The following is a 24,254-nucleotide window of genomic DNA, read 5'->3' as shown; positions in this document are numbered from 1 at the left end:
TGTAGAAAGGAAGTAAGAACAGGGTGCATCCTCCTTTTAGGGGCGACGTAGCGAATATCAGTAAACATTTCCAAAGCTTTGACTCTGAGCCCTGAGAGTGTGGGCAGTGCCACAGCCCGATGGTCCCTGTAGTTCTATATTAACCTGTGTCCCTCTGCCACCTGTCTCCAAAGCGAGAGGAACCATCCCCAAGCTGGTTACCGCATTACCATTTTTCTAACTGACTCATTCAAGGTCTGGCCCACTAAACTTTAGGGAAACCAAATCATTTCTTTCTGGTCTTCAGTCTTTGAAAGAGTTTCATGTTGCTTGTTAAGGAAATACTTCAGAGTTGGAATCGATCGAGCGAAGCGTGAAATGTCTCATGAAACCAGATGCACCTCTGCCGGATGCGCCCATCCTGACTTGGGGAGAGCTGGCTGGGAGGTTTGGGGCTCTTCTGCTTCTTTTGTGCAGAGGGTTGTGCCCTATCTGTGTCACAGAGAATGGAAGTCGGGTGGGAAGGACTTAGTAATACATGCGTGTGAATTGGGGCAGCAGCAGATTCTGGGCACAGTTTCTCCCCATTCCCTTCCCTAATTAGCTGAGTGATTTAAAGATGCCTTTTAAGTTGAATTATTGTGAACAGAGAGAGTGCAGTCTACCCAGCTGTGTATGATAGACCCTTGGAAGTGCATTCCTGGCCGTGTAGGGAAAAAAACTCTCTTTCTGCTCTTGCCCCTGGCTGGAGCCTTGGTTCAAAGCATCTAACATATGATCTTGGTCACTTAGTGTGCAGTGTGATCAAATCTTCTGTAATTGCACACAGAGGTAATACAATTTGCTTAGGTGTTCGTATGAGAAGTTAGGGGAGGCAAATGAAATAAGGGACCGCTACCATAATTCCCCCAAATAAGGCATAGCTGGAAAATAAGCCCTGGCTGGTTGTTTCTATGGTGATGGCCATTGTACTGCAGATTGTACTCGGTCTGCTCTGGCTCTGTGGCTACTCTAAGGCAACTAGGATAAGGACGGGCTGACTGCGGGTGGCATTGTTGATCTCTTTCAAGGCCAATTATATCTTATTTTTAGGGAAATACAGTAGTAAGGTTTCCAGATAAGATTCCGACCTGGGCTCCACAAAATGCCATCCTAGACAGACAGCTTCCTTTCCAGCTGGTTTATCTCAATGTGAAGGGGTGTGACACTCTGGCTCCTTCCATTTTTCATTCTCGATTCAAGAAAAAAAGATGCCAGGGATCTAGCTCAGCGGCACAGTGCCTGCCTGGCAAGCGTAAGTTGTAAGTTGGTCCCTGGTACAAAAAAAGAAACAAAACAAATTCTCTTCAATTGCTCAGGGCTTGACTCATAAACAGGTGACCCAGGACAGTGCCCTGTGGGTTCCTGGGCCTGGAGTGCCTGTGGTCAGGAGGCCAGTGTGACAGAGCCAGCTGTGTGCGGGGGGGGGGGGGGGGCAGGACCTGCCTGTAGCCTGGCCTCAGGTGGCCGTAAAGGGTGCTTGGAAGGTCAGGGAGGCACAGAAGAGAGCGGATGTGGGGGAGAGATGTAAATCTGCAAGATGGGCCCAGTCCTGGCTGCCAGAAAAAGAGGGCGACACCACCTTAAGATCTGGGGAAAAGCACTTTGCAAACTATGGAGACAGATGGAGGAATAGGGAGCAGAGCACACTGTGAGGTAGACATGTTTGTTTCCTGCAGTAGAGAAAAAACGAGATTGTTCTACTACTGAGCCACACCCCCCAACTCATTAAAATTTTATTATGAGAAAGTCTTAGTTGCCCAGATTTGTCTTGAACTTGTGATCCTCCTGCCTCAGCCTCCTTAGTCCTGGCATTACAAGTGTCTACCATCTGCCCCTGTAAAGTAACTCTAAATCTAGAAACATATTATAATGGTTGATACATTGTGTTAACTTGAGAAGTCTAAAAGGCTTAACTAAGTAACTCTGCACTGCTGTACAGAGGACACCCCTTACTGCTCTAGGATGTTATTCATTGTGTCAGCATGAGAAGTTTAGAAGTTTAAGGAAGTGACCTAGCAGGGGCCAGGGTCCTCACTTTGTGGACATCCCAGGCCTGTGCAAGAGGAGTGCTCAGAGACGGTATGAGCTCTGTACCGGCCCAAGGCCGGGCAGCTTGCTTACTCTGCCCCGTGCCCCTGCCCCAGTTTTGCTCTGGCTGCTTTTGCTGTCTTGTGCCGCCTTGCACTGTCACTGCTGTCCATGCCACTCTGCCATGGGCCAGCTGCTTATGGACCGAAACCTCCAGAATAAACCTTTCCTTCCTTAATACTGGGCATTGGGGTTTTTGTTTTTTGGTACTGGGTCGAACTCTCGACCTTCCACTTGCCAGGCAGGTGCTTATGCTGCTGAGCCAAACCCCCGGCCTGGGCATTGGGTATTTTGTCTCAGCATTGAGAGAAAAGTGCCTAAGACACATACTGAAACCTTGAATCACACACAGAGCACCTTGCGGAGCCTAGAAAGTGGTGAGCATGCCACCCGTTTCTAGCACTGACAGACTGATACCCAGCCTTTCCCCAGCGAGGCCCGGGAGAGGTTAAGGGAGCCCCATCCCTGGCTCCTGTCTCTCTACAGCTCCCCCTCTCCTTAATCTCTTGATTCACAGGAACACAGGAGTAGCGAGGTAGTCCTGATTTAGGGTGAGAACCAAAGTTAAAGAGGCGCATTTAACTCGCTGGGTTCTGACAAGCTATGGGATGGAGAGTGAGTTACGCTACCAGGAAAGGGAGTGTCCGAATCCCCAAAATAGCAGATTCCTTCGTCACTGAGACATTTCCCATCATGTTCTGCAGCCAGTGGACATCCACTTTTTTTTTTTTTTAATTTTGGCTTCTTTAGAAAATGGGAAATTGTTAGGAAAACAGTGTCTGTCTTAAGGGGAAAAAATCTGTACGTGAAAGTGAGGCCCTGTTTGTCATCACCAGGAGGTACACAGAGAGGGCACGATGCCACTGGAGACCTGCTGCGCCAGGAGCCCCGGGAGGGGAATTTTAGGAGGGATCTTGGGTTCTGTACTGGAGGAGGAACTTCGGGGTCAAGATGGTTTCACTGGTGAGTTCCTAACACCAGTCAGAGACTGACCCTGCTTTCAGCCTACATTTTCAGAGCAAAGAAAAGGGGAAAGAAACGCTGAATTTTTTTTTTTTTTCTACAAGGTTAATAAACCTCAATGAAAAAATACTGAAAGGGGTGACGCAGGAGAACTGGAGATTTCAGGTGGTTGGTGCCCTCTGGCCCGGCCCTCAGCCACGGCATCAGGCGAGCCCAGGTCTCGGAAGCACGTTTCTCGGTTCCGTGGGATCGGAGCAGCACCCTCGGGGAAAGGGCAGGTGTCCTGGTGTGGACTCCAGATGGATGCCCCGTAATCTCGCATTCACCTCGGCAGGAGATTCAGCTGTCTCCACTGGACGTCTGATGTGCACCATCAGTCAGGCCATCTTAGTGTTACTTTTCTTAGGTGGTAGGGATCGAAGCTGGAGCACTACTCATGCGGGACAAATGCTCTGGAAAAAAAAATTCTTATTTTTGAGGCAAGGTCTTGCTAAAGTACCTGTGCTAGCCTCAACCTTCAGACCCTCCTGCTTCAGCCTCCCAAGTAGCTTGAACTATGGGGGTGTGTCACTTTGAGGCTAATGTTTTGTTTTTGCTTTTTGTGTGTTTGTTTTCAGACAGGTTTTCACTATGTAGTTCAGGCCCCAAATTCACTGTGTACCCCAGCTGGCCTCACACTCACAGGGATTCTCCCGTCTCAGCCTCCTAAGTACTGGGATTACAGGTGTGCACCACCACACCTCGCTGCTAATCTTTTTTAATGCTATTTTTCCTTCACAACATTCTGCACTTTTCTTATGTTTTCTTCAAATTTAAATTCTTCAGTTGCCTTGCTGATGAACCTTTCTGTGTTCCACTGCTTGATTATTGTAAGGAAAGAACCATCAGTGCCCCCAAACGTGTTTGATGCATTGCAGCTTCTAAATAAAGGCTGAACCCTGCAGGAGAGACAGCTTCTCTAGCTATTTAATTGGTCAAACCTGTTTTTTATTTTTGTTTATTTGTTTATTTTGGTACCTGGCAGGGATCAACTCATGCCTTTGCACTTGCCAGGCAGGCATTTGTGCTGCTGAGCTAAATCCCTGGCCCTTGCTTTATTCTTGATAGGGTTTTTTTCCATAAATTTTAGGCATTTTAGACATTTTTTTCTTTCTAAGTAAATTACTAAAAACTATTTTGCACTTTTTGCATTAATATGAAAATAAGCAAGTTGAGTTTTTAAAACTAACATGCTGGCTTGAGTTCTTGCTCTGTTAGTGTCTGTTGAATATTCTTGCTTATAAATTGCTACTTTTTATGGCTGCTTATGTTTGTTGAATCTGAATGTTATCTTTATTTAAGACATTTCTTAAATATGTCCTGATTTTATCTAACAAAGCAGAAATTAAGTTAGTTTTAATTTTAACTCAAAATATGTAAATAAATGAGGAGAAAAGAAAGTAAGAGGCAGGACCACCTTAGAAAAGGCAATTATTTGCAAAAGATGATTGTAAAAAAGTCCTCTGATGTTATTGTTATTGATATTATGCATGGAAAAAACTCAATGAACCACCCCAAGTCTTTTTCCAATTTGGACAATTTCCTTCTCGTTCTAATATCCCTTAGAAAAGGCTGTCTAGGGAAAATACAACACGATCGCAGTGCATCATGGAAACAAACTCCAGGGAGAAAATTTATGTGAAAAATTTGTCTCTCTTAATTTAATTGTCAGTCTGGATGTTAGAAAATTCTTGCTAGAGAAGTCCTTTGATAAAGCCTGGCATGGTGGCCTAGGTCTAAAATCCCAGCACTCTGGGAGGCTGAGGCAGGATTGTAAATCTGAGCTCAGCATGGGCAACTCAATGATTTAGAAAGACCATGTGTCAAAATAAAAAAATTTAAAAAGAACTGGAGATGTAGTTCAGTGTGAAGGCACTGGATGCAGGTCCTAGTATTGTGAAAGGATGAGAGAGAGAGAGAGATGGATGAACGGACAGACGGACAGACAGGAGAGAGAGATTCATTGATTCTTCAGTGAACTGAAGATACAAAGGTGAGCAAAACTCCTCTTCTTTTTCAGCCTTTAGTGCTTCCTGGGCTCCCAAAGGCTGGTACTTGCTTTGCATGCTGCTATTTGGCACCTCCCTTACTTTGGAGGACACCACAGCGACCTCTTTTTCCTTTGTGCAAGAGACTTTGGAAATTCAGGTGCATGTCTCCTCACACGTCTGTGATTTCTACTTGATTGTTGACGTGTAGTGTACCTATTTTGATTCTGCAGGGGTTGTGCTCTCTACCAGTAGTCATGCTCTCTAGGAGGGAATCTTTACACCAAAGCAAACTGGAAGCTCGCCATAGGAAGGAGAAGGAACACAGTGGCAGGATAGTCCACTTAGGAGAAAGATACAGGTGAATTAGAATTAAAGCTATGTAGGAGAGGCACCCAGAGGCTCTGGAAGTGTGCTTAGGGGTCGGGGGCCACAGGAAGCAGGCAGCAGAGCTGGGCCCCTCCAACGCTGGTGAGTGGTCTTGGAAGTCCTGCTCTGCAGTGCCAAGATTTTCCACCTTGAGTAACCAAGTTATCTTATATTTCTGTCTGCACTTGGGAACCATAAGTCAGCCAGACATTTGGTTAGAGAACCAGGCCAGGGAAGCATCTCTCATTACACCGAAAGCCTTCGTCCAAGCCCCATGAATTCCACAGCGTTCATTGGGACCACCGGGGGAGAGAGACCCTGGAAGGACCTTGGCTATGGCAGGAGAAGCAAAAAGCATGGAAGCCTCCACTGCAGGTTACCAAGGTCCCCCAAGATAATGAAATCAATGCCCTGGGCAGTTTCTTCCTAGGTGCTGACCTTACTGTTTAAATGTCTAGTTTTAGATATTGATGAAAGCTTTGGTGTTTCACCCAGGCATTTGGTTCTTTTGCATCCTAATTGTTTGCCCAAAGCAGTCAGGGGACTTGGGAAGTGCTGCAGAATCCAGAGGTGGGGAGGCCCGAAGCGTCCTCGGAAACATCCTTGGATGGGGGGGCTGGGGACATGAGCTGGGTGGCAGGACTGTTGTCTCAGTGCTTCGTGCAGCAAGTTAGGGGGACCACAGAGGAACCAATTTTCTCTCTCTGTCATTCAGCCCCGTACCTCTCTCATCATCTGGGAGGTTGAAAATCTCTGACAGTTTGCCAGGCACAGATCTGGGAGTCAGGAATGTGCTGTGTGCTACTTAAACCATTTCAGCTCCTCTTTGAAGCAAAAGGAAAATTTCAGCCCTGACCTAGTTTACGTGGCTAACCTAAAAAAAAAAAAAAAAAAAAACAAAAAACTCCCCGTGACTGATCAGAGAAATTCACTTGTGAGTAGAAGAGGCTACTGAATTCCTAAGCCATTGATGCATCTTTTTTTCTTTCTTTCTCAGATTTAAATAATTCTGCTTTGCCTCACTATGCAGTTTGCTTCAATTACTCGTAGTAACTGACTGTGCAGATACCACAGGGCTTCCTTCCCTCAGAAGGATTTGCTTTGATTAATTTACCCCCTTGGGTGACGTTTCTCAGTGGAGTAGGAGGAAAAAAAGGGGCTTAGTTTAACCAGATTAGCCACACTGGGGGTAGGGTGGTGTTCTGGGAGTTGTGTTTAAGTGATTGACCTTATTACTTACGTGAAGACGTTTCTGAGCTTGGGCTTTACGTTTCCTGTAAGAACTTTATGAGCAAGATCTTTTAGACTATGGTAGTTTAATGTTTTTTTTTAAGTCTGATACCATAGGTTAAAGCTCCATTTCCTGCCAAGCGTGAAAGAAGTTCTTATAAATTCAGTTTGGTTAGATTTAATGTGGTGACACATACTTGTAATCTTAGTGCTTGGGAGGCTGAGGCAGAAGGGTTGCCATGCGTTCAAGGCCAGCCTGGGTTACACAGTGAGTTCAAGTCCACCATGAGTTACATAGTGAGACCTTGTCTTAAAGAAAAAAAAAGAGAGAAAGAAAAGAAAATTCCTAGCAGGGAGTCCTGGTTTGAATCTTGGCTCTTGCAATCTTAAATCAGTTCCCTTAGTTTTCACATCTGTAAAGTGGAAATATTCACAATGATAAATGACCTTCTTGGGTTGTTTTAAGGATCACATAGAATAAAGTATCTGGAAGTTTTTTGTAAACTATAAGTAATTTAGTGGCTTTAAACTACACAAACACATTTATTTTAAAGATACAGGTCATTAGGGTGTGCTGTGTCCGTCACTGGAGATACCAGAGAACTTTCAAGATGGTCCAACACATGTCTAAAATTCAAATTCAAAACCTTTAAATCATATAGGCGTAGCCAGGGTGGTGACGCTCACCTGTAATCCCAGCACCCGGAAGGACGGACGAGGTAGAGGGTTGCTGTGACTTTAAATCCAGCCAGCACTACGTTAGTGCCTTCAAGGCTCTTTTAAACTACAGAGTAAGGCCCTGCCTCAAAAAAATCAAACAAGCAAAAGAAAAACTATGGAAACTACATAGACTCAAAGAAAGGTAAGACATCAGTGCATTCTGACATCTAAATTTAAAGAGGTAAATGAGCGTGAAGCAGATTTGGGGTTTCCTGGGTTCTGTTTTGGCTTGGCTTTCGGTGGTTTGAGAAGCCTGCTGCCCCACGCCCTCGGAGCCTGCCCAGGTCTGTGGGAAAAGAGAGCAGGCTACTCAGCCCTGCCGTCCTGGGCCCTGAGGTGCAGCGCAGCTGAAACCCATGCTCCTCCTGGCTCCTGGTCAGGCTCTTCTGTGCGCAGCCCTGACCATCCTGTGCTTGTGCTCAGGATGCAGGACCACGTGACTTTATTATTCCTCATATTCAGCTCAGACTCGCTAACGTGAAAACCATGCTCTGCGGATGTAACTCCTTGCTGTCACTTGCTGCTCTCAGAACCGCACAGCCTGCTTCTTGGGGTGTCCGGCAGCCCCCACTCACTGTGAGCTTCAGGGAGACATTCCAGAGCGCTCAGCAAACTCCCTGAGCGTGGCCCACCTGTGACTGCGCCCTGAGAAGAAAGCATGGGCCCACCAAGATGGGCTGGGTCTGATTCTGTTTCTTCTTTAATTTTAGCATCAAGGTTACACTCTGTTTAACGTTAACATTGATACAGGGCTGGAAGAAGCTCAGTGGTGGAGCTCCTGTGTGCAATGCACGAGGCCCTAGATTCATTCCCCAGCACTAATAATAATCATCATCGTGATCCTGAGATAAAGCTAGCCACGTCCTGGGCAGGGCTGAATAAAGATTAGTCTAAGCAGGTTCACATACCGCCAGAGAGTCCTTGCTTTTCTCTGTATAGTTTGACCTGCTGTGGTGCGAATGCTTTCTTCCGTGTAGTCTTTGTGTTACTTTTCTTTTTTCTCTTTTGGTGTGTGGTCAAACCCCGGGTCTTCACACTGAGTGACATTCCCCAGCCCTTTTCATATTTTAATTTCTGAGACAGCGTCTCCCAAAGTCTATAAAATTGCTCAATGTCCCCAATCCTTTTCATTTTTTATTTTGAGACAGAGCTTTGCTTAATTGCCGGGGTTGGAGTTGAACTTGCAGTCTTCCTGCTTCAGCTCCCAGAGTTCCACCATCAGTGGTTGATAGGAAGGAGCTGGGAAGCTTCTCAGATTCCCTGGTCCTTTGCCCACTGCCAGCCTGGACCACAGAATGCATCACTGTGACGAGCGCCCACTGAAGCCCTCGCTCAGTGACTTTTGTCATCATCTCAGGGAGAATGGAGCTTTGGCTAGAGGTGGTGGCCGTCCTGTGTCTGTCGTCTGATTCTGCTCTGGGCCAGCGGCTGTGTCTCCACAGGGTTGCCAGCAAGGGGAGGTTCGACCACCCTTGTGGGAAAGGATGGTCCCCAAGAGTTTTCCTGTCGCCACCCCAGGAATCATGGGAAACAGTCTTGTGTGGAAGAGCAGGGCTGAGAGCTGCCTTGAGCCTGAGGCTGCTGGTTCCCAGCTGAAACTGCACCGTCCATCCTAAAAATGAGCCAGAGGGAGCACAGAAAAGCCAGCAGCCAAGCCAGGGAGGCAGGAGCTCTGTTCCCTCCCCACTTTTTCCCCAAACCTGAATGCCTAGGTGGATTAGGTGTCTTCTGTGACTTGCTTCTGGGTTCTCTGGGGCTCAGTGCACACCTCGCATAGAGCAGCCTCTTGGTGTGTTCAGTAATTATTGGTTAATTAAATAAGTGAATACAAAATTAAGCAGGAAAAGGGCCACAAGGAACAGCTGTGAAAGTGAGCCATTCTCGTGACCAGTCGCCCTAGGTGAACATGTGCAGCATTTTGATTTCCTGCGGTGCTCAGATCGGAGCAGAAGCTCATGCACGGAGGCCAAGTGCTTCAACCCTGAGCTCCGGCCTGGCCCTCACTGGTGAGATGTGAAGGGCAAAGGTGGAAAATCCTGCCACGCGCCGGCTTTGGTGTGGGCTGGGCTGTGATTTGGTGGAGGGAATGCAGGTGTCCTTTCTCCATCCCAGCCCTATGTGTCCTGCTGGGTCTCCACTGTTTTGTCTCCTGCATGCCGCTGTTTGCTGTGGCTTGGAGATGCTCAGTACTGGGGGACGTTTGGATTATTCTCATGTGGGTTAAACCCTCGGGCTCCTGTTCCTGTTGGGCATATTCCCTGAAGCAAAGGTGCTGGTTTCAAGGATGTGTGCTCTGACTGACAGAACCACACTGGCTTTCAGGAAGGTTACCTGTTGACCAGTTCACCAATGGTACGAGAGAATGGAGGATTATCATAGCCAGGTGTGGTGGTTCGTGTCTGTGAGATACTGGTAATCCTGGCAGTTTGGGAGGCTGAGGCAGGAGAATCACAAGTTAGAGCCTAGTCCAGGCAACTTAACAGCATAGTGAGACTGTCTCAAAATAAAAAAAAAAAAAAAAACCAAAATAACAACAAGGAAAACAGGCTGGGGATATAGCTTAGCATCATCCCCTCCCCTCAAAAAAGTGTAATATTTTGGAATAATTGGAAGATAATCCCAAGTGCCTGAAAACTATGATTTCCTATAAACTCAAAGAAACGTCAGAGGGCCAGATGTTTGTTAGGTCTCTTTTGCACCCACCACCAGCCTTTTCCTAGTTGGTCTGTTCAGTCAAGAAGTCAGATGTGTGTCACACATGTGCATGTGGCATGCCATTCCAGGGGCACCATTCAGAAAGAAAAGATGGTCGTGCTTTTCAGCAGGGCACACTGACTCCAAAGTATGGATTCAATATTTGGTGGGCGCTCAGAGGAATTTGTTGAATTCACGCTTGGGGCTGAACTTTCAAGTGTAACTACTACAGGAATGAAGGTGGAGGAAAGTTGGGGGCTGACATCCAGGCAGGAGGGAGCAGGTGTCAAGGGGAGAGGGCTTGGAGCAGCACACGCCTGGTGGGAGTGGGTCCTGGTGGTGCGGTAGGGCGGAGAGAGGTTGTGAGCAGGAGATTCAGGTGTGTGCAGGAGGACCGAGGACCGAGGACCGAGGACGGGCTAAAGTAGGAGGCACCCAGTGAGTCAAGTGGGTAGCTGGAGCAGACTGGAAAAGCAGGATGTGGAATTGGCTGTAGAACTTGGAGTTAGAAGGAAGGTAGCATTTTTAGTGGATTGGCCTTAGATCAGGTTTACCACGCAGCACGGAAGGAGGCTAGGTATGGTCATTCCAGGGAAACAACCACGCTCAGTCTTCATGAGGAGAATGATATGGTTGAGGGGTACAGGGAGGGGCAGGGCAGCAGGGTAGGAAGAAACCTGCAATCAGGAAGCAGCAGGGACCCATCTTGACAGTGAAACCAGCTGCATCCCTGGAGAGCAGCAGAGCCCGTTCCAGAGTCTCCTGTGTCCAGCGGTGGCAGACAGCTCTGCCCTATCTGACGGAAAAGTGTAGCATCTGTGGGCTCAGCTTTGGACCGGTGAATGGTGTTCTGTGTGGATTTACAGGACAGGGAATCCTCCCGCTGGACAGCTGGGTGCTGGTGGCAACAATACTCTGCTTGTAAAGGGGAGGCATGTAACCATGGTTCCCCAAAAATAATCAGCCTTGAACACTGAAACCAAAAATGCCGTTGCCAGTCACTTTGCCTGATCTGCCACCCAGCAAGACAAGAGCAAGGTGTCAGCTTCTGGTGACACTGGCCAGAGCTGTGCTAATGACCAGCTAGGGCTTAGGGTAGGTGTTACTTTCCAGGAAACCGTGTCTCCCCAGTGACTCCCAAATAATGTACGGCTTAGCTCTGTTTGCTTACCCTTTCCCATCTAATTGCGAGCTATAGTTCCAAAATATTTACTTTTAATTTTGAGAAGGTAAATGTGTTTGGAAGAGCCATAGAAAAGCCCGGAACTCATTTCCACTGGTTTGGCTGTGTTCCTGCCTGTAGGAACCCCTGCCCCGCACGGTGGGTTCCAACAGAGGCAGCGACTAAGGGGAGGCTTTGAGCTCTGTTTCCCGTGACTGAGCAGACGATTTAACCTGTCTGAGAACAGTTCCTTCCTGCCAATTGGATAATGTCTACTCTCATCTGTTTCCTCTCACAGGGGTGTGGGAGGGTGCTGTAAGATTGCAGGGTGCTTTTGCTTTGAAATTTAATTTATACTCGGAGGTCAGTTCTCAGCTAGTACCTAGATTCTCAGCCAAGAAGGAAGCTTTGGGGCTTCGTTCTACTTGAACTAGCCCTACCTTATCCTTACTTTCAAATGTAATTTTATGCTTCCTTTTATGCCTTTGACTATCACCCATACCCTGCAATGATAAAAGAATTGACAAGTGGCCAGACCAGGCTGTGAAATTACAGAATCGTAGATCCAGAGCTAGCTATGTATAAAGAAAAGAGCAATCTGCTAATTTTCATCAAGGTAAAAATGACCTACGGCTCTGTCTGGGTTATTTACATTTTTATTTTATTTTAAGAGATGTCAACCTAAGTAAAATTTAGGTTGTGAAGGCACCTGCAGCATTGGTAACTTGGTGTTTTTTAGACAGGGTCTCTCTAGGTAGCTCAGGCTGGCCTCAGACTTGTGGCAATCCTCCTGCCTCAGCCTCCCAAGTGCTGGGATTACAGGTATGCATACCATATCTGGCATGGGTAATTTGGACTAATTACTCGTGGCGCAATGATTTGGGGGTGTGGGAGTGATGTATCTGTAATAATAATTCCACATTTTAAAAGTCTGGAGTTAGGTGTGGTGGCACATGCCTATGATTCCAGCCCTTGAGAGCCTGGGGTAGCAGCATTGCTCTGAATGCAAGGCCAGCTTGAACTACGTAGTGAGATCCTGTCTCCAAAGAAAGGGAAGTCTGTAGCTGGTGCTGCCAGTCAAATCGATTGCAATTTATAGACAGAAGTCTGTTGTGTCTTTTTCTTACCATTTGTATATAGCATTCTTCTCTTCCATTTCGCCCTAACATGGGGGCAGTTGCTTGGTCTGAGGTGTCGCTGCCCTCTGATCACACACGTCAGTGCTCCTCTTTCCTTAGTTCAGAAGTGGGTTCCTCTAATGTAGGTGGGTCGTGATTTGATGCACAGTCTCTTTGTCCTGCTTCCCCAATGTGTGACCCAACTGTGGACTGGTGGAGCCTGCTCTTACTCCTTGTGGGATCCTCCTCAGTTAGTTTGCCTCCGTTAGTTCAGCAAACCTCTGAAAAGGGGGAGGCAGTATTTTAGGCTCTGTGGATTCCCACAGCAGTCCTCTGCCACTCCATGAATGAAGTCATGTGCGGTCCCGTGTAGAAATGAACCAGCCTGACTGTGTTTCAGGAAAACTTTACAGACCTTTACCAAAACAAGCACAGAGCCGGATTGGACCCAAGGGCCAAAGGGTCTCCTGGCCTTTGTTCTGCAGTGTTTTCATAAAGGTGAGAGAGATGTGCTTATGATTTGAAATGGGATGGGGAATGCTATTATAAACCATTCAAGTTGGATCAAGGATTCAAGAATTTTTAAAATAGTTTGCCAAGTTTACCTACAAAAGACTGCAGCATGACATTTTCCAAGACTTCCCTACATGGTGCATCTACAGACTGGATTAGGCAAAAGCCTAGGACCAGACTTTAGGAATATTTGTGGGTATTTACTTTTCAAAGTAATCGTTCTATATGCTTAGTCTGTTGTTTATATTTACATTTCACCATCAACTTGAATTAATACCACTAACCTAATGCCAGCTACTGCTTCTTTCCTCACAAAATAAGACCTAGCTGGAAAAGAGTCATGTACTTGAAAACCTGAGATAAAAAATGCCAGCTACAATCAGCTGCCCTTGATACACCTGCCACTGAGCAGCCACCAAGCAAGAGAATGGTGACGGCAGTTAAGGCGAGGATGGGCTGATGGGGCTGATGTTTCTGACTGCTAGTTTTCAAGGCTCATGATTTTCCGGCTAGGTCTTATTTTCAGGGAAATATGGGATGGACCTTTCTTAGAGCTGAAAATTGGGTTGGAGCTAGAACAAGAAAGGAGTAGGAGAGGCAAGTTTACCTTAAATGATCCTAGAAGTCAACATCAGGTACTTTGAGAAGCCCTGGCGGCTTGATTTTTAAGATCTTCAATTCTGGCACTTTGATTCTTAACCTTAAAAAGCTTCTCTTTCAGCCATTTCGAGCCGTGTGGAATATCTGTTACTGCTTAGGAATTTGCTGTGGTTTCATTGACCGCGGCCCCAGACTTTGGAATACGTATTAATTTATCTGGGCAGAAAGTACAGAAATCCACATGCAGAATAAAGTGAACTTTATGCTCAAGCAGTCTATTGAAGCTGGGAATGATTAATGCTTAAAGAACGAACCATCAGCATTAATAAATATTGAATTCTGAGACAGCCATGTTGCTATATGAGTACTGCGGGATCTTGACTGTCTTCCCATTTAAAAGTGAGGCTCGTTATCCCCCACCATGTTAATCCCCCACCACAGCAGTGTTTGTTGCCGAGTCACTGGTAAATTATTAATCTGCATCCCAGAACTGCATGTTTGAAATACCAGTCCGCCCTGTCCCCCTGTCGAGGGGATCTGATCTCACACTGCGATCAGCAGAGGCTTCTGGGAAGTGAGAATAGCTGTGGTTTGTTCTTTTAAAGACCTTAAGAAAGAATCAAAAAAGCAGTGGTTACAGACAGGAAGTTGGACTGCTCAGCGTCTGACAGCTGGCAGTTCCCATCCCAAGTCATATGATGCCAGGAACCTGGAAGCAGCACTACCTTGTGGGAAAGTTTGGGTGGGCTTTTCCATCTCCTCTGATTTCAGAGGTCCTGGAATACCCTTACAAGTGTTCCCGCGGCCCTTGTGAACAGAGGTCTAGATCGCTTTGGTTTGGAGCCAGTCCAGATGTCCTGAGGCCCAGATCCACGGTCTCCACCCGAGCGGACAGCGAGTTGCTGTTGAGTGTCTGATGAACCAGACTGGCCTTGGAGATTCTGGGCTGTCTGGCCCTGGCTGCACGCCCTTCCTGGCTGAATTCCGTGTTGGACAGAGGTTAGAGCAGGACCACATTGGTGCTGCTTAAAGATGCCAGAGTGCAGCATGCAGACCTAAGCGTGACACCTCAGTCCCTAGAATGCAGGTTCCCATGGTGGGGGACCATTCCCGTGCCTGCAGCTGTTATTAACTGATTATTTGTCCTCATTGTGCTTAGTCTCAGGTTCTCCTGCGAGCTCCTTACCTTCTGTGGTGACAGCAGTCTTTGATTAGCTGACAGTGCTGAGCTCACATTCTGATCCTGTCCTGGTTAGCCATATGCAGAGTTGCTCTCTCTCTTTCTGCCTCTTTCTCTCTGTCTCTTTTTCTCTCTCTCTCTCTGTTTCTCTCACAGGAATTTCCTCATCTCTAAGCTGGGAGGAGAAAGCCCAGCTCACAGATTTGAAGTGGGTGATGCATCTCAGCCTGGGGTTGCCCTAGGATCTGAATAGAAGTCACTTCATCACCTATTTCACCCTCCAGTTCCTTGAATGTTTTCATAGCCTAAATGCTTCACCTGAAGCTCACTACAGACATCTCAGTATGTGAAATCCTCTGCCCAGGGCACACACTGCTAGTGGGTTTGTCACAGTGGCTGGATATCCTCTTTGCCTTGATCAGAGTGTCTGCTTCATACCTGAATAGCTGGTGATGTGTAAGTTTCCATTACTGGTCTTCCTCCAACTTCATGTCACATGAAGTGGAGAGTTTATCACCACCACCACGCCCTAATCCCCTACTCTCCAGCCCACAACTCCACCACCACCACCACTGCATCCGGGGTTTGCTGAGGTGGTAAAATGAATTTGCTGACATTTGGGTGTCGTTCTGGTCTCCTGAAGAATCTCTCTTGCCATCCACACTCTGGGAGTGGCACAGGACGAGGCAGGAGGCCACTTCCCCCGTGCACTGCTCTGCTCCTGCCTCCTGCCTTCAGTCTGAGCAGAGGCCAAGTCTTGCAAGGCCTTTTACTGCCCAGGGACTGTGCAGGGGGAGACTTTTTCACCCTCCGCTGGCACCTGTCACTTGGCGCTGTGCCTGCCTGCTGGGTCGAATTAGGAATTCCCTTGACTTCGCTCCCCTCCTTGCTCCCACTGCCATGTCCTGTCACTTCTGCTTGCAAAGATACCTCAAATCTGACAGCTTCTCTCAGTTCTGCTGCTGCTGCCACTCTAATCTGGTGACCAGCAATGGCAAGTGTGGTCCAGGATGGCATGGGGTGTTCCTAACTGGTCCCCACCTCCACCCTTGCCCTCTAGCTGCTCCACATGGCAGTGCTGTTTGTAAAGTAACCCCATGCAAATATTTGCACAATGTTTACTGTGTATCAGCATAGAAGGGAATATTTAGGGCAAGATTTCCTGGAATATTACAAGGTGCCTTTTCACTTAAAGATTTTTTAGTTCATTTGAGGTGCTGGGGATGGAACCCAGGGCCTCTCATATGCTAGGCAAGTGCTCTACCACTGAGCTACACCCCTGGCCTGACAAAATGCCTTTTAAAAATCAGGAATATGGTGAGAGTGTAGCTCAGTGGTAGAGCACATGGAGTCCAGGGTTCATTCCTTAGCAGGGCTGACAAAAGGTACCCGGATGATGCACACATGGGAGTGGGCGGCATGGGTGCAGGTGGAAGGTTCAGATTGGAGTCTTTGTGTGGGGTTTTGCACTCAGTGTGAAAGAACCAAGCAGCACACCACTTTCCTGGGAAAGGGAGATGGTGTCACTTTGACTCTATTCCTACTGAGATCCCACATAGGAAGCTCCACCCAAGTTTCAGTTCCTAGGGTGTATGAAGCTGTACCTGAAATTTAGTATGCAGTAATTTCCTGATTGGTGTTACAAAACCTGAAAGGTTTTACAAAACCTTTTTGTATACATCAGGGAGGTGGTCAGGATGGTCTTGGCTATTTAGCCAATGAAAGACTGGACTTTTTTTTTTTTTTTTTTTTGGTCTTTTTGAGACAGGATTTCACTATGCAGCAATTCAGGCTGGCCTCACAGGGACCCTCCTGCTTCTGTCTTGAGTGCTGGGATTACAGGAGTGTGCCACTGTGGATTTGTGTGTGTGTGTGTGTGTGTGTGTGTGTGTGTGTTTAATAGTGCCTGGGATTGAACTCAGGGTCTCATACATTCTGTGTCACTGAGCTACTTCCTTCGTACCTGTAGCTTTTCAGTTGTTACCCAGTGACCTTTCTACTCTATTGACAAGGGAAGGATTTGTGTAGCAATTACATCATCTTTAATTAGAGCACAGCTATAAAATATAGAAGTAGCAATGCATATTTTAACACAAAAGGAAGGTCCATACACAAAAATAGAGTGATATAATCATGTAATGTAAACCTGTTGTGTGGGAGTCATTTGGGCTCAGTGCATTATTTAAAACTCAGCAGTTATCATCTGTTTGTGACACTGGAAAATAGCTCGTGGTTTTGACCTGAAAGGTGGGTTCAGCTGACCACCCCACTAATTCTTCTGTGCCTCTTTCCAGAGGAAGTGAGAATTATTTGTATGTTAAGAGAAATATATAGTTCTCTGGGGTTTTTCCTTGCTCTCTTTCTTTTCTAATCTAAGCACCTGATAATAAAGTGTGCCTAAATAGATGGGGAACATTTGGGTTTGGTTAGATTTTGGTGTGTTGACTTCCCTTCTTACATTATTCGGAAATTTGCACCGGAGTTTTGATGCTCCCATGCTGAGCAGGTTGGAGGTCCTGCTCCTGCTCGTGGGCCCTGGAGGTCGGAGCCGGAAGGTTCCAGCCATGGACGCCACTGGACACTGAGATCGCGGAGACCAGATATTGCGAGCGCGAGACTTGCCCGAGCTCACGCAAGGCCGCTACGGGTGCCGGGAAGGCGGGCGCCAGCTTCCAAGGGTGGGAAGCGCAGCAGTTTCCCCTCCCTGGCCTGGGCCAATGGAAGGAGGGAATGGTGGCTTAATTTTAATTCTAAGAAGACAAAATGCTGCATTCGCTTAAATATACCAGCATACGTTCATGGAAAAGCGCTGTTAACGTGCTTAGTCCTGGACGTGGCACCCCCAGGAGCTGGAGCCTCTGCCGCCGCCCCCCACCCCCACCTTTGCTGCTTGCTTTTGGAAACTGTGTTCCTGGACCATGCTGTTGAACTCCAGAAAGATCTTGAATTTGCAGTGGAGACAGGTGCAGGTTGGCTGATCTCACTGCCTGCTGATGGGGACTTTACAGGAATTTATTTCCACAGAAATCCCTGGCTGTGTCACTCGGAGAGCTGCTCTCCTCCGGAGAACAGGAGAAATCTAGTTAGTTTAAGTTGGTAAATCTTGTTGACAAGAAGATAGTTCCTTAGCCGAAAACCCATTTTTTTTAAAGCTTTAGGATGCCAAAAATAAAAGCAACTCTTTTAAGTTTTATAAATAGGAAATTACTCAGGACTGAGATAATCTGGACTTTTCTTAATGCCTGCGTCACTTCCTAGCTGAAAGAAGGCCTTAAGGAGTGTTTTTAACTTCTTTAGAATGCTCCCTGCGTCTCACTCCTGGGGTCCTCTACCATCTGGAAGCCTTGGGCTCCCATGGGAATGGTCACTCTGAGTCCTGTTGGGTGCTCACTGGCCAGGGTGGGCATGGGCACAGGCAGACACAGCCCGCTCCCCTGTGCTGGCTCTGGGGAGAAGAATTTTGCCTTGAACTTGGAGAAGCTGTGTCCAGCAGCACCTCCAAACATCCCGCGCACCACCTTCTTACCTGACCTGGTTGGTAGTTGGCATCTCCAATTCCCCTCACACTTGTCTGTCCCCCAAGACAGCCGCAATCCGGGAGCAGCTACAGTGAAGGGCTTTGCGCCAGGTTCCCTACAAAGTTGACAGGCACGGGGGCTCCCCTTTTCTCATTGCATCCCTGAGATTTTAGGATCTTTTTTTTCCCCCACTCAAAATAACTTGTGTCTAAGGACCTCGCTGACACCTACCCTGTCGTATTTACGGACCCAGAATAGTGTGTGCTGTTACCTGTGGGTTTCTAACAGTTACTTACTCCTCCTTGTGTTCACTCCGCGTCTCCTGCTCTGGTCTCCGATGTTTATGGTCTGTGTTCATGGTGGGGGCACTGCCCTGCCCTGGGGTGCTGAACCCAGGTGGAAAGGCTGCTGCTGCCCAGCGTAGACCCTGAACCTCGGACACTGCCCTTGGTGGCCGTTCCTGCCTCCGACAGCCTGTGGGGCCCCTCGGGGAGAAGTCACTCTGGGTACACGGGAGGGGTCCAGCAGCTCCAGCTCCACGGAACCCCAGAACCTGCAAGCTTGGTGGGAGCCGGAGGTGACAGTATCGCAGGTACTCCTCTGGGCCACCTGACACTGCTCTGGCTGTACCCTTTGTCCCAAGCGCACTGCTCTCCTGCCATCCTCAGTTTCAGGCTAGATGTGAATTTCCTCCTTGAAACGGTTTCTTTGCTGTCAAGCCCAGACTTTACGGTAATTCATCAAAACTGAGACTTGTTTTGGTTTGTTTTAGAGACTGAGATTTGTTGTTTGTCTAGGAGCTGTAAATGCATCACAGTAAAATGCACTTTTTTGAGGAGGGTGTTTGGAGACAGGATCTTGCTATGTAGTTCAGGCTGACAGAGATCCTCCTGCCTCAGTCTCCTGAGTGCTGGGATTATAAGCATGTGCCACTGTACCCAGCAAAAGGCACCATTTCTTAATACACTTTTAAAAAGGCAAAATACTGTTAACTAAAGACATTCTATCAATCGAAAGATAGATTCTGATTTAAGATACGTTACATGCAAGAAAAATAAAAACAAAAATGTGCTTTTTGAAATCAATAAAATCTGGGTCCTGACTTGATTTGATTTCACTTTCCATCTGACAGAGGTACCTACGGTTTTAAAACAGCGAGGTAAGCAGGATAATTTCTTTTCAGCCTATCCTGGCTCTCTCTGGTTTCCTTCTTACCCAGGCCAGGTAAGCACTTCAAGCTTCAGAAACACTCGACGAAACACTCAAATCATGTGAACTGTTAGCTGAAAAACATTTGGGCTTTTGAATCTAAAAACGGTGTGGGTTGCTTGCTTTCTTTTTCATTTAACTTCACTTTTCAAAATTGAAAAATAGCTCAGAAGGTCAGAGTTATCAAGGCCATTTGTAGGTATAAACAAACTTCCCTGTGACAGTTTTTTCTCTTGTAAAAGTGGCATAAAAGACGTCTTTTCTTGGGGTGCACACTGCGTTTGTAGCAGCAGCTGAATCTTAGAAACGGCCTATGTGCCTGTCTGCATGAGGGGATAAAGGAAGTGTGGTATTTAAGGACAAATTTGAGGTGTTTTTGGGTAAGTGGATCACTTCCAGACCATCATCTTACATGAAATAAATCAGACACAGCTTGTAACATCTCCTGTGTGAGAAATCGGAAGTATAAGTAAGGAGTCAAAGGGAGCTCAGATACCAGGAAGTGGGAAGAATGTTTTCACATGGGAAGAGAGGAAGAGGTGGGGAAGGGAGAGGGAGGGAAGGAAGGGAAAGGGACTTAAGGGGGGAAAAGTCAGAGGGCAAAATGGAAACAGATTTCTCTAAGGGGGGAGGGCAGAAAGGCTGGAACGAAAGGGAACGACAACAACAAAGAGGAATTAAGACTTGTTACGTCCCAGCACACATCTCCACGATGCAGGTGATCATTGTGGACCACAGACATGTGCTAACAAAACAGAAGGTGAGAAGGGAGCCGAGAAGGGAGGAGGCAGGCCGGGTCTTCCGTTGGGAGACAGCCATCCTCAGTGGTTTTAGGTTGTAGTTTTCCCCTGTCCTGAGATCCCTCTGATAATCTCTGACATTATTCCCAAATACTTCTGGTGAGGAAGAGTGCGTTATCTAACCAAGGAGTCTTCCTGTTGTAGAGCGGCTACAGTGTTTAGAAATATCAGGGCTACTCCATTTCTTTTAATATTTTTAATTTTTAAAATTTCTTACAAGCCCCTGTTTGTAGTATATAATAATCACCTTCATTGTGAGGAGTTGGTAGGTGTGTATCACGCCCCGTTTTACGTTCCCTTCCCCTCCCATTTATTTGTTTATTTTTAAAGTATATTTATTTTAATACATTAGTTGTTTGTTTCTTTTTTTGGTACTGGGGATCAAACTCACCACCTAGCTCTCGCCCGACAGGCACTTATGCTGCTGAGCCAAATCCCCGGCCCCCAAAAATATATTTATTTTTAATCGACACAAAGTAGATATTCATGGCATTTAATATAGGGATACAATGCTAATGATCACATCATGGCAGTCATCATATCTGTTCACTTGACACATTTGTCATTTGTTTTTTGTTTTGTTTTTGTGATGCTGGGGATCAAACCCAGGGTCTTGTGCATACAAGGCAAGATCTCTACCACTGAGCCACATCCCCAGCCCCCCTCCATTTATTTTGATTTTTAAAAAGACTATTATATAATCCATTTAGTTTATTTTGAAATTGGAATAAACATGTTTGTCTCGGTTACTTTTCTCTTGTTGCTGGGACAAAATACTTGACAACCAAAATGAAGACAGGAAAGATTTATTTAGCTCAGTTTGTGGAGGTTTCAGTTTGTAATCAGCTGGCTCCAAGGCAGGGTGGCACGGTACAGGGGCAACACTTCAAGGCAGCAGCCAGAGCAAAATGGGGAGAACAAGCCTCTTTTCCTCCCTTATATTATAAGCAGGCCACCCCCTTACACACAACCCCCAGGGCAGGTGTAGCACTCACACTGCTTGTGCTCTCCTCTTGCACTGGCTGAGGATGTTTACAAACTAAGGATCCTACCTCCCTGTTGAGTTTCTTAATTAAATTTCTAAACTTCTCAAGTTGACATAATGTATCAGCCATAACAGTGTTTCACCAGAGAAACTCCATGTTTGAGCTCCATGTTTGATTTTTTTGTGACACTTTCTGTCTGGCAGGCTGGTTCCATGTCTGCAGAATGACCGCGCTGTACCGGTCTTTCGCACCCGTTAGCAAATCTCGCTCTTCTCTGAGATCCAAGATGACCGGAGGAGAGTGGCAGGAGGTTGGAGAGACCTGGCTTCCAGCTCAGCTGTGCAGTCCACTCAGTGGGTCAGCCTGGGCACCTTCCTCACTGTCCCCTTCTCTAAGTGGGGCCCACTGCTGCCCTGCATCTCATAGGGATTTGTGAGAGTGAACTTCACTGCTGGATGGACCACGGTGGGCAGGCAGGAAACACTCTAGGAGCACCAGTGTTCTTAAGTAACTCCCGGCGGCTGCTTAGTTACCTCCTTACCCCAAAGCCAACTAACAAAAACAGCTTCCTCCTTTTTAGCTGCCTAATTTCATTTTTATTACCATTATTATTAGTAGTAGTACATGCTTGCAATACGTAACAGTTATATTCCTCATGGGGAGCTGGTTCACGTGCATAACACAGCTCTCATGTAAGAGAAACTGTGCCATATTTAAGCTCGTGTGTGTTTATTTATGGTCTCAAGGTGTGTGGTTTTCCCATCAATGACTCAGTTCTATCCTTACGGCAGAGTAGTGCCGCACTGTGTACAAACGCCACACTTTGCTTACTTACCTATTGGTGCACATGTAGGCTGCTTCTTGTGAATTGTGCTCCTGTAGTCATGGGTGTGCATGCCTCACAGTGGTGTAATGTCCTTAACTCTTTCAGAAAGCTACCTAGTGGGGACTAGTTGGGTTGAATGGAATTTCTATTTTTAGTTTTTTGCAGAATCTCCATAGTGGTTATACTGGTTTCCATTCCTACTGACAATATGCAAAGGCTCCCTCTCCCCAGTGTTCGTTATTGTTTGATTTCTTGATATTATTGTTTGATTTCTTGATGGCAGCCTTCCGTTTGGGGTCAGATGGAATCTCAGTGTTGTTTTACCTTACATTTCTCTAACGACCAGCTGCATGGATGTTCTTCTGTGTAATTTTTCCTCTGAGAAGGAACCCTAACTTCCTAATTTCTGTAAATGGCCATACTTGTCCTCAGGTCCCATACTTCAGAAGCCCTGACATAGTCTTGGGGAATTTCAGTCTTCCACGTGATTTCTGTGTTTGGTTACAAAGTTCCATTCATCCCATCCTCTGATTGCGACTGCCTCATTTTCACAATGATGAAACTCGGCTCTCTCATTTCCTGTCCCTTAGCCTTTCCAGGACAGCGCAGTGGGGGAAGCTGAGACAGTAGCGGTCATCTGCCCGGTTCAGGTTCTAAACCCATCGCATATAGGAAGGGGTGGAAAGGACACGGAAACCATCCTGAGGCCCAACTCCCACATTGCCCTGAGCACCCCAGCCAGAAAATGGGAGCTCCAAAATCTGAGACTTCACGAGCACCCACAAGACTCCCCACGTGTGAAAACGCCACGCCTGACCCCATGTGGCGCTCGCAGTGAAAACTCAGGTGCACTAAAAATATTGTATGAAATTACCTTCGGGCACACGCACAAGGTGTGGACTGAGGGTCCTTCACTGAGATATCTTACAGTGCATATGCCAATATTCCAAAATCTGAAAAACGTCCAAATTCAAGGATCTGGAACACTGAGACAGCTCTGAGCCCTGGCATTTTGGGTTAGGAGCTCTTAAGCCCGAGCCAGGACAACAAGCACCTCGTGTCTTCTGCTTCCTGGTGATTGCTAGATGATGTAGGATCAGGAAGTAGTCTCTGGAGCTCTGTGGCTATGCCCAGGGCACTCACTCAGTGCCAATTATCTCCTGGGTCTGTTCCAGCTCATTTTACAGGTGGTGCCCACATGAATTTATGAAGTCACATCCCTAATGCCACAGTATCTCGGTTAAAGATCTTCAGCGGCTCCTCATTTCCTGCTGAGATGAATCTGAACTCTTCTTCCTGCCTGCATTATGGCCTGGCTTGGGTGCATTTGAATTTGGGCTCTGTGACTAGGGCAGATTGGAGAATCTCTCTGTGTGGGTTTTCCCCACCCGTGCCGCGGGAATAATAATAACAGCACTGGCCTCATCCAGTCACAAAGATTGATCAAGTCAGCACTGAGGGGCTCTGGCCTCTTGCTCCCCCTCCACAGCGTCTCTTCACTGCTCATCTTTTGTTGCCTGCAGAAACGGCCAGGCTCTGTTTCTCTCCCGACTCTGTGCCCCATTCTGTCCAGAGCTTGGCAAACAGGGACTCCATCCACTCCACCCCTCCAGGGGTCAGACGGAGGCCCCAGGCAGGCCGTGCTGTTTTTAGGGCCAGGAAACTGCCCGTGTCGTCATGGTGTGTTCACCATGCACCCGCCCTGTGTTGCTTTGTTTCTGCTTTGTGTTTTGTGGTACAAGGGATGGGATCCAGGGGCTCCTGCAGCTATGCCCCAGCCTCTTACCCTCTTTCTGGAAGTCTCTCTGTTTCCTGTTCTTTCTACACAAGGTTTTGCAGAGTTGTGTGGCCAGCCTGGACTCTGCCTCAGCCTCCTGAGTGGCTGGTCTTTAGGCAGCACCCCTGTTTTCTCATGTCATTTCCCCTGCTGGGTTTACCTTAGTGAGGGCGAATGCAGAATTCGCCTTGAGCATCTTGCAGGACATCCACACTCACGTCCAGTTAGATTCTTAGTTATCAGCTATCACCTGTTGTCAGTTTTGTTTTTGTTTTTGTTTTTATTTTTTCTGGGAAGGAGAGAGAGAAAGGTGTATCTTAGCATATGAGGCTCATGTCAAAGTATTGGAACTGCTTGATGGCTTGTCTGTCTGCCTCGTGGACAGCAAGCTTTGTGAGGGCAGGTGAAGGACCTGTCTTGTTCCTCTCTGCCTCCCAAGTAGTTCCAGTGGCC

The 24,254-nt window shown here is 47.0% G+C and overlaps 1 protein-coding gene and 1 pseudogene across 1 annotated transcript in view; both read left to right on the top strand.

Moving 5' to 3' along the window:
• Myo1e (myosin IE) overlaps positions 1 to 24,254 on the top strand; it is a 170,717-nt gene that overhangs the window by 19,834 nt on the left and 126,629 nt on the right. The window lies entirely within an intron of this gene.
• LOC134474758 (adiponectin receptor protein 1-like) overlaps positions 1 to 24,254 on the top strand; it is a 43,753-nt pseudogene extending 19,499 nt beyond the window's left edge.

This window comes from Cavia porcellus, unplaced genomic scaffold, assembly GCF_034190915.1.
Source record: "Cavia porcellus strain 051 isolate PalLab524CR breed Dunkin Hartley unplaced genomic scaffold, mCavPor4.1 scaffold_38, whole genome shotgun sequence".
NCBI lineage: Eukaryota > Metazoa > Chordata > Mammalia > Rodentia > Caviidae > Cavia > Cavia porcellus.
The sequence above is the reverse complement of the archived record's forward strand: the minus strand, read 5'-3'. Positions and strand labels throughout refer to the sequence as shown.